This window comes from Nicotiana tabacum, chromosome 7 (assembly GCF_000715075.1).
Source record: "Nicotiana tabacum cultivar K326 chromosome 7, ASM71507v2, whole genome shotgun sequence".
Taxonomy (NCBI): Eukaryota; Viridiplantae; Streptophyta; class Magnoliopsida; order Solanales; family Solanaceae; genus Nicotiana; species Nicotiana tabacum.
This window is the reverse complement of record NC_134086.1, coordinates 59,002,278-59,017,675: the sequence shown is the minus strand read 5'-3', so window position 1 is coordinate 59,017,675 and position 15,398 is coordinate 59,002,278. Positions and strand designations below refer to the sequence as shown.

The following is a 15,398-nucleotide window of genomic DNA, read 5'->3' as shown; positions in this document are numbered from 1 at the left end:
GGTGTGTCATGTCATTTGACACGTGTCACCAAACTGGGCCTCTAGGAAGACGACATATTGGGCTTAATGAAGTGGGCTCATCATTTGTAGCACAATTAAATGGGCTAGTCTAGTCAATATTATTGGACTTAAATAATTAATTCAATTATATTAGCCCATAATATTTATTTCAACCAACATATCTTGAAATTAAAATATAGTCCAAATTATTTTATGGATTTAATTTTAATAAAATTTATATGCCTATACCCGCATTTAAACTCGCCGTACTGATCTCTCATATACATTAGGAGTGACATTGTTCAACAACCACCTAAATATGTACTCTTTTTCAAGAAATACATAATAAATAGGCACATTTAATTGAGAGCTCTTCAATTAACTAAAATAAGTACGTAGTTGAATAAATAGAAAATTCAAAGACTCAATTATATGAAAACGTATCAAAAATTCATTCTACAAAAGGCTCCATCAAAATCCTAGATAACAGAATTAGCGACTCATAAAAGTATGTAAAACTACAATACCGAAATTCATAACCAATAATACAAATAGGAAGAAGAAAGTGAATAACTCGTAGGAGAATTATACATCTTGCTCCTTGCGTGTTCTTGCCTCCTTAGATTGGATCCCCCTCTTTAGGTTGAATTATCCTCCTTAGGTCGAATCTCCTCCTTTGGTCGAATTCCCCCTCTCAAAAGTGAGTTTAAAGACTATTGATATGGGATAGGGTTAGCATGGGGCGAAATAATACAAGCCAACTTTGGAACATACTTTTCAAGTCAGCCCGTTCACTCTCTCGCGCACACGCGAGAGTGAACGAACGAAGTACTGTGAGCATGTGATTTTTGCCCTATTCAAAATACTCCTATAAAATCAAAGAAATAGATTTTTCCCAATTATTTGTCATTTTATAGGATTTTTTGTAGGATTTTGTTAATTGTTTGCATTTTTGTGCACATCTAATTTTTATAAAAAAAAAATCATGCAAATGCCCCAAAAATGTCAAAAACATCATGCATTGCATTTTAGATTTTGTTTTCCTATTTTTAGGATTAATTAGTTAATTAATTGCTTTATTAAATTGAAAATCACAAAAAATGGCTCATTTTTACATTTTAGCTTTTAATTTTAAATTAGTAATTTTATTTTTATTTAGGATCAACTTTGTTATAAATATTATAATTGGATAATTAGCTTAAATTTATAATTTAGATTAATTTAAGAATTTGATTTAGGATTTTTAATTAAAGAAAAAGAAAAAAGAGAGAGAGAAAAGGGGAAAATAAGGAAAGAAATTGAAGAAAGGAAGAAATTTAATTTAGAAATTGGGCCAATTTTAACCCAAATCCGTCTTAAACCCATCCCAAAAACCCAAGCCTACCCGGTCCAATCCCTATCCTACAAAACGACCATGTTTCATGTATTGATCCATCCCAGTTGTTGATCATCGTGGATCTAATGGCTGGGAACTGATTAGCCAGTTACTATAATATTGTCCTACCAAGACCCCCCCCCCCCCAATCTAACCCCTTTCATTTCACCTTCTCCATCTCTAAATGAACCAAACCCTAGCCGCTCTTATATCCCACGCCGCCTCCGCCGTATTCCGCCACCAGAAATTGCTCCACGGCGACAGCGACACCCCAAACTCCACCAAATTAACACCCTGTAATTGCCTTTCCCTCCCCTTTCCAAATTTCCAAACCATTTCCCTCAAATCTTCATCCAACTGCTCAAATTTTAAGGTTGAAATCTAACCATAGGTTACCCAAATCGCCCCAAAATCACACCACACACTCCTCACACCCCTTTGAATCCTAAACTACAGTAAAATTCCCAAAAATCTCTGCCACTTTCTTCGAATCTCAAATCTAGGATCCCCTGAACCCTAGCTTTTTTCCTCTTCTGATTTTCGGTCAATGTTTGGTTGTTTGAACCCCAAACTTTCATTAGTCGACTATTTTTGTTGAGAACAGTCGATTAAAGAACAATCGACTAATGTTAGTTCAAGTTCATGTTACCTTGTGGAAACTTGGTCAAAATTTGTAGCTGGTCCGGTCTCATAAAATGAATTTAGGTAATTCTTTTCACTCTCATGTTTGTTTTTGTTTGTTGTTTCTTTTCCTTTGCATATTCAGTTTTCTTGTCTGGACGCATGATTTAGATTTTTTTTTCTTTTTCTTCTTTGATTGTTGGATTGATTACTGGCATTTTTTTTATTAGAATAACTGAAGCATGATAAAATCTCAGTGTTTGAAATTTATCTTCAATTGCATATGATTTAGTTTAATTAGGGTTCATCTTTAGGTTGACACATGAAATGATTCTGTTTTTTTTTTCATGTTTCTATCTTGTGTTCAGTACTTGTTTTAGGATAATTTCTAGTTTATCTTTGAAGTTCCATTATAATTATGGTTTGAGTACTATGTAGGTGCATTAGTCGTTTAAATCTATTTTGTTTAGGTTCAATTAGATAAACACCTTTATTTACTAATTAGTTTAGTCTAGGTTTTTTGCTGTAGGATTCAATTGCATTTTTTCTTTATTACTTGATTATTGTTTTGGTCTTTGTTTTTGTTAGTTGCCGACCTAGTCCATGTTTGTTTGATCTGTGCATCATTATACACTTGTAAGGGTTTATTTGAACAAAAGAAAACTTAAGGGGTCATGAGAGGGGTGAATAAATCTGAAATAGGATAAAGACCATGCTAGAAGGTTCTAGAATAGGGGGCAGCTAGCCTCATTTGGTTAGTACAAAAATACTAAAACCAATTAGGGACAGCCAGTTGTCCAATTCTATTAAAATGTGCCTTTTGTGGCTGATGGAATGATTCCTTTATTCTTTCAGCACATGGCATTTTTGTGCCTATATATGGTACATTTTCTTCACTCATTCACAAACACACATTCAGATTTTCAAAATCCTAAAAAATACTCTCTAAAAGTTCGGCTGATGTGTTCTTAGGAGTTGATTCCTTCTCTGATTTTAGCGAAAGACAACTTAAAGAACTTTGTGGGATTTTCTGGTTGTCACAAGTTAAAATGGATTGAATCTGAGGATTTCTTGTTTCTCTAGGGTTTACTGCTGTTGTTTGGGTTCTGTTGCTGCTCCATTTTTTTTAAGTTTCAATCAGCTTGTGCATCTGTTAGTTGCTGGTTTTTTGTTGTTTTTGTTCGAGGTACTAAACCCAACTTTTCTTCATGTAATGTCTGTTAAAAATGATATAAAATTAAAACTACATAATTACATGTGATAAATGAGTATTTTTTATGTTTTGGTTGATTACATAGATAGGGATCTAATCAGTCTTTTGTTATATGAGTTTGAGCTTGAATCATCTGGTAGGAGTAGTTTGATTAACACATTGATGTTTGTAGTTCCTTCCTGAAAGTAGCTTGGTTTAAAGATGTTTCTTTAGTTAAGTGTTCTTCTGATTCTGAGTGTTAGTTGTTTAAAGTCATTTCTTCTCCTTCTTCTTCTGTTATTGAATGAATTGGTGTTTATTTGAGGTCATTTGGGGTTTGTTTTCTAACCATGAGCTAATACCCGTGGATTTGGCCACTAGTTGGCCAAATCAGCAGGTTCAAACGCTAAGAGTCTAAATTCTACTGTTTGGCATGCTGAATCTAGTGTTCTTCATGTAAGAGACCAAGCTTTCAATGGATAAATCATGTCCAAAAAAGGCAGGTGTTCATTAGGCCATCAATTACATGGGAGTAGTAATAGATTAGCGGCTAGTGTAGTAGTTCATGTATTTAATAGGTTATAATGTAATATTTCTGATTTCGGAAAGCTTTATTTTCATCTGGAGTACTGTAATGAGTGAGGTTCTAATCTTATGTACTAAGATTAAATCAACTGCTGTTAGGAGTGTAATTATTTTGTTGTGATATTTTCGTAAGCATAAGTGATGCAATGACCAAGGCTATGGGCCAAACCTCCAAAGCTAAAAGGCCTGTTTCTGCGACTAAAGTTGGGCTAGACTTGCGAAAAACCAATCTTGACAAGTCTGGGCCTAGGAAATTGGGCCTGGGAATTAAACCCAAATAGCTTGGCTTAGTTATAAATTTTCTCTTGTGAATTCCAGTATAAATAACTGCCTTTATGTTTCTTTGCAAATCATAATAGTGCAATTAATCTTCAAACTGGAGTTGTATTTTGATTTCAGATTCTGATTTTTCTACTTAAAAGTGACTAGATTTTTGACAAACATGTATTATGTAAGTTTTAGCTTAAACGTGAAGGTAGATAGGCCCAGTCAGTAGATATCAGCATCTGCGCCCGCCTGATATAAATCCAATATGGGCCAGATTTGGTTTTACAATCGGACCTGGAAAGGCCCATAAGTTTCCTCACTTCTGGGCCAAATTTTGAGCCCAAATGCAGCTTCAATGTTAATTTTCCCTTGACCAAACAACCAATGGGTTCCTGTTGGCCCAAACCCTTTACCCAAAAATGATTAAAGGTCCAATATATATAACCCCAAATATGTTTATAACTAATAGCTTTTTATTAAGTTCAAAGTAGTTTTAAATAGGTGCACCCGTTAGTTTGCCTTAATTGAGTACAAATCTTTAAAAAATGAATCGAGGCGTGTCATTCATAATTGAATCACCTAATCTATGGCCCTCATATTAATTTTATAAATTAGTGTAGAAAACACTTTGAACACTCGTAATTTGCTTTAGGCGCTTTTAAAATAAAATCATCATCGCTACGGGTACGGTTCCCATGATGTAGTTGTGATACCTAATTTCCAAATTCGGGGGTACATTTATGTGACCCGGCCACAACCTCTAATAACGTTAATAAATTAAACATATTGTAGATCGTGGGTACGATTCCCATGATATGATTCGCGATGTGTATCAAATAAACAAGTGTACGACAATCGTAACTTGTTCCAGAAATATTCCATAAAAATAATTAAAAGTGGTTATAAGTTTAAAAATGCACAATAGTTTAAAAACATGTAGTAAATCAGATAATAGGTCAATTATTAATAGTTTAAGCGACCGTGCTAGAACTACGGAACCTGGGAATGCCTAACACTTTCTCCCGGGTTAACAGAAATCCTTATCTAGAATTTCTGATTCGCGGACTTTTAAATAAAGTCGAAAATTTTCTCGAATTGGGATTTAAAATAAACCGGTGACTTGGGACACCAAAATAAACTATTCCAAGTGGCGACTCTAAAAGATTAAATAAATCGATTAATGTCACTTTAATTGGAAAAATTCTCTTATATACATCCCCTCGGGTTGTAAAAAGGAGGCGTGACAAGTACTTCTTTTTTTTCTTTTCCTTCTAGGTCTCCCGTGCACATCCATGCCTTTTTACCATAATTCTCTATTTTTTTCAAGCTCCCCTCATCTAGCTCGTTCACACTCTTGTGTGCATGCGAAAGTAAACGAGCGAAGTTCTTCTTTTGCCTTTTGGTTCCGAATCAACTTCTTTTGCTCACCTTTCGTCCAACTTGCTCCTATACATAAGAATGCACTTAATGAGCATAATTCATTATAAAAACTCATGTAACCTCCCACATTCATACAAGTATGAGATGAAAGTACACCGAAAAATATTCCTTTTTAGCTGTTTATCAAAGTAAAATTAAGTTATTTCAACGTGACAGAAATGCCAACAAGAAAGAACCAATATTCACACAATTGACTCCTTCTACGCTCCATGACTATTTTTCTTATTCTCCATTCAATACCAACTTCACTCTACAACAGTCAAGATCGTCTTATCTAATTGTTATTTCACAAAAAAATTATGATGGATGCTAAATCTTACCCTTGTACATAACTATGAACCTAACTGTTGAAGCCCGGCAATAGTTCTCCTCATTCCTTGGTAGGTTTGGACTAGGTGTTTAACCAGAAAATAGAAATTTCGGTCAAAGCTTAATTTTAAAAGAACTCGGGTTACTGATAATCAAATAAAAAAATAATTATGTAATGAAAAAGGAAAATTGAATTGAGAAGTAGCCGAATAAGCAAAATAAAGCAATGTAAATCAATATATTCCAATAATAATCAGTGTCCAAAATGTTATTTCTCTCCTTTTATAGCTATTTCTAAGTACTATATTTCTTTCTTCTCATAATAAAGCTATTATGAGCAATTAATGGCATTAATGAAATGTTATAATTGGCAATTGTAACTGTTTCGTGAAGATTCTATAACGTTCCTCATCATTTATGCTCATTAATTGCAGATAATACGTATCTGTACTTTTTTGCTATCTTGGTTCATTTCATCGATGTCTCTTCAGATTATCAAGAGGTCCAAGTAACCGTTCTTTCTTGTTTTCTTGAACTTTTGCACGTACCTATTAAGGCTCGCGTCTCTTTGTGTACTCTTTGTCAGCTGTCACTCTTTTATTGATCCACGAGTCTTGACATATCAGGCACATAATTAATCCCAAATGTTAACTCGATTTTCCCCAATACACTAGGGGGAAGGGAGAATAAAGAAAGAACCAAAATAGAAGACAATACTCATTTTTAGGGGTGGTCATGGTTTGGGCAAATCCGAAATTCGAATTTATTGATTTTTTGGTTTGGATTTTCGGATTACGAATTGGATTTTGGATTTAATTTTTAAAATTGTTGGATTTCAAATTTGATATTGGATTTGGTACATCGGATATTTGGATGTCCGAAAATTCGAAATTTTATGCTTTATAGATAGTCCATTATCCATATGCCAATAATAATAAGTTCAATATCTTACCCATTAGATATTATCTCATATATTCTGTGAGCACGTGATTTTTGCCCTATATGAATTACTCCCACAAATTCAAAACAAAATAAATTTTTTTCCATTATTTGCAATTTTGTGGATTTTTGTGGCATTTTCTACCAATTGTTTGCATTTCTCTGTGCATGTTTATTTTATTTAAATAATGAAAAATACAAAAATATGTTGCATTTGCATTTAGGATTTAACTTTGCATTTTTGAATTAAGTAGTAATTAGTTATTTTATAAGAATTGGAAAAATCACAAAAATAGTTATTTTGCACTTTTAATTTTAATTTTTCTTTAATTTGGTTCTTAATTATTTGTGGTAATTGTTATTTGGAGTTAGTTAATTTAATTTGATAAAACAATTTGATTAGGAATTAATTTGGGTGTCATTTTTAATTTTTACTTAAAAGAAATTAGAAAAAGAAAGAAATATTAAAAAGAAAAGAAGTAGAGAAATCAGATTTTGGGCTGCTTCATTTTAATTCTCATAGCCCAAGTCAATTAAACCAAATGGCCCAATTACCTTATACCTACCCAGCCCAGACCATTAACCCATTAACCCTTCCCCTCTATATACCCTAAATACACATTATCTGGAGGGGAGCTAAAAAAAATGAGAGAGGGACGCATATAGAGGAACGGCGCAGAAAGACTCCTTTGGAGCTTGATCTTCTTCCTCATCAAAACGAAAAACTCAACCGCTTCTTTTGCTTTTCTCTCGAGAACACAAATCTCTCTTCATATTACACTGCATTTCTCTCAAAAAATACAGTAATGAAAAGCTGTTGAGAATTGAAAGTAGCTTAAAAATTCAATTGGAGATCTGAGCCTTCAAAGAACTTTTTCATCACTCGAAAAGCTCGAAATTGGAGTGTTTAGCTGGGTTTTGGGTTTGGATATAACTCGAAAAGGGGAGTTGTTTTGTTGTTGTTGCTCCCACGTTGCTAGCTGAGCTCCAATTTTTTGTTTCAATCGTTATTTGGCTTCTTTGTCTTCTAAATCTCATCCTTGCGTAATTAGGTATGTTCTCTTTCAAGCTATTGTAAGATCTGTTTTAATGAGAAGTTCCTTGATTTGTCGCTTTTCTGATTTCATTTGTGAACAACGTTGAATGAGTTGTCTGTTTTCGAAATATTGTAAATGCTAACGGTGTTCGAAAGGTTAATTCAAGTTTGTCGTGGCAGATTCCTTATCTAACTGGGTTTTGCTGTTTGAGCTGTCTTCATATTCCGGCCCTTTAATGTTAAGATTCTGCTTCATGTGAATTGAAAAGTTAATAGGAATTTATATATGAAATTTTCATTTTTGGCAAATACGATTCCGAGCCGATCTTAAGGATGAGACAGAGTTCGATACTTCACAATTTTTGGAGAAATGGGATTTTCAGCATTGTTAGTTTGCTTTCCTTCAACTGATTTATATATGTAACCAAATTGTGAAGATTTTTCGATTTTCTTAGATTGCCAAGTGAAAGACAAATTATCCGAATGTTTAAGGAGTTACATGCCACTGTCTGTTTCCATGGTTTCTAAGATACGTTTTTCTCCTCGAGAGCATAATTTAGCACTATTAGTTGTACTATCAAGCATGCCATTCATACTCTAAAATCGTCATTTTGGTTGTTCTAAGAGGTATTTTTGTTGTGCATGACCAAAGAAGTATCCCATGCACAAGTGATTAAAATTGGAAATATATCCAATGCCTTTTTGATTTCCTCGCTTATTGACATGCACTACAAATTTGGATGCATAAGCCAAGGAAAGGCTTTTCAAAAGATATGGCAAGGTTGATAGGGTGGATATGAAATCTAGTTTTGCTTTTGTTTATATGGACGATGATTTCTTGTTAGCGGCATTGGCTTTGTTGCTAGAAAGAATTGAAAAATAAAAATCAAAATAGGCACTGAACTCAAGGATTTTTAAAATGGAATTAGAGTTCTAGGATTTAAGAATTAGTAATGGGTGTGAAATTCTGAATCAAAAGATAAGCTTGGGTCTTTGGAATTTTTGAGTGGGATTGGAAATAAAAAAAACACAAGTATATTGGAGGTGTGCTATATTAGACAATACAAATAGTATGGCCCTCGTAATTTAATTTAGAAACCTCTTGATTAGAATAACCGAGGTGCGTCGTGCCAAACAAAAATGACAATTGCATGGCCCTCGTTTAATTAATTTTTCTTGAATCCTTAGAAATCGAGGCGTGCTATTTAGTTAAATTTTCCATGGCCCTCGCAAAGTTGAAAGTGCGTAGTTGCTTTAGGCGCGCTATTTTAAAATTACTTTCCTAAACTCGGGTGCGCATTTATGTGACCCAAATCCAAAACTCAACAATGTTATATAAAATGTGTTGCATACTGCGGGTGCATTTATGTGACGTGGTTCAAGGCATATTTTAAATGACGTTGCAAATCTTTCTTTAAAAATGGCTAAAAGCGGTTATAAAGCTAAACTTGCACCATAGGTTAAAACATGTATTAAAATCATATAATAGGCCAATTATAATAGTTGAGCGACCGTGCTAAAACTACGGAATCCGGAAATGCCTAACACCTTCTCCCGGATTAGCAGAATTCCTTACCCGGATTTCTGTATTCGCGGACTGTAAAACAGAGTCAATCTTTTCCTTGATTCGGGATTTGAAACGGTGACTTGGGACACCATAAAATTATCCCAAGTGGCGACTCTAAATTTTTAATAAAAATAATCCTGTTTCGATTGTCACTTTAAGTTGGAAAAAACTCCCTTATCTATACCCTTCTCGGGGGGTAGTGAAAAAGGAGGTGTGACAGCTCGGGCGACTCTGCTGGGGATCGAACCCAGAATCTCTGGTTTAGGGTTCAGAATTCGAGTTTAGATGAATTGTTGTGTTTGGATTTATCTTTTATCTGATTACATGTTTGGGCCTAATGTGTTATATGATGCTTTTACCGCTTTTATATTATCTGAACTGTATATAAACTGCTACGAAACCCTTCTCTTCCCATCTTTGGGGATGTGCTCGCTGGTAGAGACTCCTTATTCTGTTAGTGTCACACCTTGAAATAAGAAAGAGGCTCGGACAAGTTACTAAGCCGGATGGCCTTTTTGTTCCCGGTACGTAGCCCCTTCCTCGGCTCGAGTTGTCCGCTCGGATACACAGTCTATAACACATACCCAGGTTTTGAACCTAGAATAACTCAGCCTCATGTCGGATACCTAGTAGGAACGCTTGTTTGCATCACGTGCATCTGACTTTGGGGACTCAACATAGGGGTTGGGTCCGTCTAGGACAGGTGTACCCAAAAATAATAGACCATTTTGATGCATCCTATGTGTTACATGTTGCATTCCTTCAAGGGTAAAAGGGTCATTTGGCAGACCAATGATAGTTGAGGGCAAATGAAAAAGGAAAAGAAAAAGAAAAATAGGTTGAAGTGTGAAGATAAAGCGAGTGGGCCCAATTATGTTTTCTGTCACATTCTTGTTAAAAAAAGAGCTTGAAAATTCAAAAAAAAAAAAAAAAGAGATTTTGCATTTTTTCTTCATTTTCCGTAAATCAAAAAATCAAAAAAAAAGTTACATGTCTCACCATTTTTTAAAAAAAAAAAGACAAAAAAAAAAAATATGTTTTCTCTAAATTAGTTATTTTTTAATTCTCGCCCGTATCCAATCTGCCCGAACTATGCATACCTGATTCTCGTCTTTCGGGGCGTGATACGTAGGCAACCCACATAGGGTCCGGTCTTCCTAGTAAATCTTAGGTTCTTGGCTTTGCGGGGTCTTAGCCAAATTTTGCACTTCTAGCCATCTTTTGGCCAAATAAGTCATTTTGCAAAAATAGCGTAAATCATGTCTTGCATGTTTCCAACAGGAAGGGTTATTGTCTCACATAGCGCTCTAGGTCTTTAACCTATTTGGTTTTAATTTTCTCATACAAACATGGATTTACTTATCGGAGTTTGAGCATGACAGAGCACCAGGACATCTAGTCAGGATCGCTCATTCAGGAGTGGATTAAAAGAAGATTTTCTTTTCTTTTTATGTTTTGAGTCTGTTTTTTATTTTTTTTTATTTTATGTCGTCTTTTTCCTTTTAGTTTTGTATAGTAATGTCGAGTTTTATTATTATTATTGTACTTTCTATTTTGCATTTGAAAGGGTGTGTAATGAATCAAAAATCCAAAAAAAAATTGCGTTTTATATTTCCGTTAGGAATTTTCTTTAGAATATTAATTGTAGGAATGAAAAAAAAAGTATTTTCGATGTGGTTTTTCCTTTACGCAATTAATATCTAGGACTTAAATAAAAATTATTTTTATATTCTCTTTACAATATTAGGACAAAAATTCAAAAAAATCCTTTTAGTACCTTTTTAAAAGTCTTTTAAGGCATTAATCTCAAAAATCCAAAACGATTTTCTTTTGAGGTTCTTCTTTGGGAAATTAATGAAAAATTAAAAAAATATTCTTTTATTTTCCCAAGAACTTTAGGATATTGTACATAGAAGAAAAAAGAACATACTTTATCTTTTGTTTAAAGTTTCTTCCTTTAGGCAATCAAATTGAAATCCAAAAACATGTTGTTTTATCTTTTTCATTGCTTGTTTCAAAATCCTGCATCAGGATATCAAATGAAAATTCAAAATATTTTTCTGTGGTTTATTCTTTCGATCTTCTTCCTAAAAAAAAGAATCAAAAAATATTTTTTTTCTCTTCTAGGATTTTTCCTAAATAATTTCTCATAGAGTGTTTGTTTCAAAAAAGAAAAAAAAGCAAAAAATAAATGCTCGTTAAGCTTGAGTTTGCAATAGGTTATAGAACATTAAGTCTAGAAAATTCAAAAAAAAAGATTTGCTTCTTTTATTCCTCTTTTCTTATAAGAATAGTCCAAAAAAAAAAAGAGAAAAGAAAAAAGAACGTTAGTTTGTTTACTTTATTCCCGTTCTTCCAGAACTATGCAAAGATCTGATTCATGCGGCGTCATGATACGTAGGCAACCTACATAGGGTTCGATCGAATAACTTTTTTTACTGTTAAAAGAAAAGAAAAAAAGGAAAATGGAAAAAAAGAGAAAAAAAAAAGATGAAATTGTGGGATGTGAGAAATGAAAGAAAGAAAAGAGTGAAATTAGAAAAAGAGGAAGGAAAATGATCAAGCAAGTGCTAGAAAAGCAAAGAAAAGAGAGGATTGAAATGAATAAATTGGAATGATGCCAACTGATCTTCGTACCCTTGAAGTCATTTTAGAACCGATAACTGTGGGTAGGTGCATTGCACATAAAGTGAGATTATCTTATGTTAAATACCCTAACGCTAACGTGATGGCTTCATTTTATTATATTCATAGCAAAAGGGTGGTTGGTTTGTGGTTTTAAAAGTGGTAACTCTTCTCTACAACATAAAGTCAAAAGGCAATGGCAGACAACAACAAAACTGAGTTGGTTGATACCGGTGCCCGGAAGCAGTTGTTTGAACAGGACAATGGGTTGGTTGAAGAGGTAAAGATGTTAAGACAACACATGGCGGACATGTATCAGGCTTGGATGACTGGGAAGGCACCACCCCCGCCACCACCTAGCTTCCTAGATGTTGCCCTTACCCAAACTCCGGACCCAATGTCATATGATCCTCCATACTCTCTAGATCCACCCGCTTTTCACAGCTTTCCCAACCACCCTAGTAGCTTCATCACTCGTCTCCAACTACCTTTTCCCAAAAGTGCCCTCCTGTCACATCCACTATACCCGACAATGAACACCCACTCAAAGCTCATAATGCCCAACATTACCCCTCAGAGGTCGCCCACAAAGTTCCCAACTCATACAAACAGGGCCCGCGGGATGAGCCTCATGTTGAAAATGAAAAGTTCACAGGAAGAAAAGGGCAAGATGGGATACCTAGGAGGCTGAAAGGCATAGAACAGTCCTTAAAGAACAAGCAAGGAATGGGAGACCAAGGTAGCATGTCTTACAAATAATTGTTTATGCCCCCTGACGTTCGTCTGCCTGCGGGGTTTAAAGTACTAAAGTTTAACTTGTATAATGGGTGTGGAGATCCGGTATCCCATTTGAGGGATTATTGCAGTGAAATGAGAAGTGTTGGCGAGAAAGATGATTTGTTGATGGCGTATTTCAGTGAGAGCCTGACTGGGGTAGATTTGGAATGGCATAATCGTCAAGATGTTGGTAAGTGACCTACATTGGGTGACATGGCTCAAGATTTTGTTCGGTGCTTTCAATATAGATCAGGTGTTACCCCAGGCCGCTCTTCCCTATCTAAAATGGAAAAGAAGCCGGAGGAAAGCTTTAGGGAGTTTGGGCTCAGATGGAGGGAGAAATCTGCTCGAGTCAATACCCCGATTGGTGAAGAAGAAATGGTTGAGCTTTTCCTACAAGCCCAGAGGCCCACCTACTTCAGTCATTTAATCCCGGCCTTGGGAAAGCCTTTCAATGATGTGTTAAAAATAGGGGAGCTAGTAGAAGAGGGAATCCAGTCAGGCAAAATCATGAGTTGTTCGAAAGACATTCAAAATATCCCAGTAAGTTTGGGTGGAAGAAAGAGAAATAGAAAAGATGATCTGATGGGCCTTCCTGCTCAACACTTCCAACCTCGACATTGTCCCCATGGATATCCTTATGCACCAGATGACCCTCCCCAATGCTACTTCTCTCCACAGAACTCCCAAAGTCATACATCGCTTTCCTAGTACCCTGTCCACAATGCACCACCATATGCTCCACACCCACAAGTCCCACGATGGCCCACGCCACTTCCCCAAATGTCTTACCCGCCCCTACGAGCCTACTGAAACCCTCCTGGATCAGGTTTTCGGCCCAATCAAGCATTTAAGAATGAGAGGTTGCAGAGAAAGAAAACCTTCACTCCATTGGGAGAGTCATATGCCAGTCTGTTCCAGAGGCTAAGAAAATTGGACATGTTGAAGCCGATTCAGATAAAAATGTCAAACTCTCTTCCAAAGAAGTTTGATTTTTCTCAAAGGTGCGCATATTGCTCAGATGCCCCAGGGCATGATATAGAGAAGTGTTGGTATCTGAAGAAAGCAATTCAGAAGCTTATTGATGCAGGTGACATTGTCGTGCAAAATCCAGATGCAGCAGACACTAGCCAAGGGCCATCGCCTGTGCGTAATGAGACGCATATGGTGGGTATGATTTATTTTGAAAAGGAATATGAGAATTCTTCTGAGATCCTCAGAGGTCCATGCGCTACGAATCTTTCAGTGCTATCAGAGGTTGATCCTAAGAACGAGCAAGCACAGGGAACCCAAAAGCAATTTGTTAAGAACAATGTGATGGAGACTCGTGAAGGTCCTAGTATTGTTAATGCTGAAGTCAGTGGCTAAGAAGATAAGTTTGGTGATTGGAAAGACGCTCTTTTCTTGGTTAGCCAGGGAGGAGTTTTGGTGGTTTATTTTGTTGTCATTTCTATTTTCCGGGTTATTTCCAGGTTTGTAATCCGGATATTGTCTTGTGACTCTAACCCTTCTATCCTTTTATTTTGCCTAGTTGTTTAGTCGTAGCAGCTCGTTTAGTGTTGTCTAGGTTTGTTCTAGGTTTGTAACCCCAGTTTAGTTTGTTTGTTTTGTTGTCCAAACCCTTTCACCATCTGTCTAATGCAATTTTCTATTTTCTGTGATTTCTAGTCATTTTCGTTTAGTTCTCTTTTCTTTTTATAGTTCTTTTCCAGTTGACTCTAGTGACATAACATGCACGTGTAATTCTCAGCCTGATTTTAAAAGTCAGTTTAATCACGAAGCAATGAAACAATGTTGAAGATGTAGGGACATTTGAGGGAAAAAAGTAAAGGCATTTTGAGATCACTTCAAGCCCGAATTGTGTGAAACTGGGGCAGATAGAACATAAAGAAACCCTATTGAAATGCACCATGCAGCATCGGATTGAAGCTAAAGGCAAGTTTTCCCAAATTGACAATAGTCGTTCGTGAATACAAAAACTTCACCTAAAAATGGTAAAATGTCCTATTTATAGTGGACTAGAAAAACTGGAAAAAATACCCCTGCGGGGTCAGTGCGGGCCGCACAAAAGCAATCGCGGCCGCACTGGCTCTTTTGACTTCAACTTTAAGCTCTCTGAACTGGAGGACGCGGACCGCATGAAAATGCAGCGCGGCCGCGTAGAGGGTCTGGCGCGGACAGCGTGGCATGGTTTTGGTCCCTTGTCCAACTCTCTGAACCTTATGAACGCGGACCACACAAAGCAAGAGTGTGGCCGCGAAGCTTATCCGTGGATGCGCTGGGTTTATTTGTGTGACCCTTCAGTAAGCACCCTACGTGGACCGCACAAAAGTGGAACGTGGCCGCGTAAGTCCTCCGCGGACCGCACTAACTTGACTGCGGCCGCGGTGAAGAACTTCAGAGAGTCCCCTTCTAAACTCATATCGGTGCGGACCGCACAAAGTGCACCGCGGCTGCACTGGCAATTTTGCACTTTTGAGACTATGCAATTTTCATACTTTGTTTTGCACTGCTTCAACACAATCCCTGCAACATCTCACAAACAATTAGCTCAAAATCCTAAGCTACAAAGAAAATCAAAGAGAAAGAGAAAATCACAAACATGGGTTTCCTCCCAAGAAGCGCCTGATTTAACGTCGCAGCACAACGCATGTTACCACCACAT

At 36.1% G+C, this 15,398-nt stretch overlaps 1 long non-coding RNA gene across 1 annotated transcript; it reads left to right on the top strand.

Moving 5' to 3' along the window:
* The first annotated feature begins 7,366 nt into the window (after positions 1–7,366).
* Positions 7,367–10,166, top strand: LOC107832604 (uncharacterized). Its single transcript, XR_001658609.2, has 2 exons — positions 7,367–7,780; positions 7,945–10,166. It is a non-coding gene; the product is annotated as an uncharacterized LOC107832604 (long non-coding RNA).
* Positions 10,167–15,398: the final 5,232 nt, after the last annotated feature.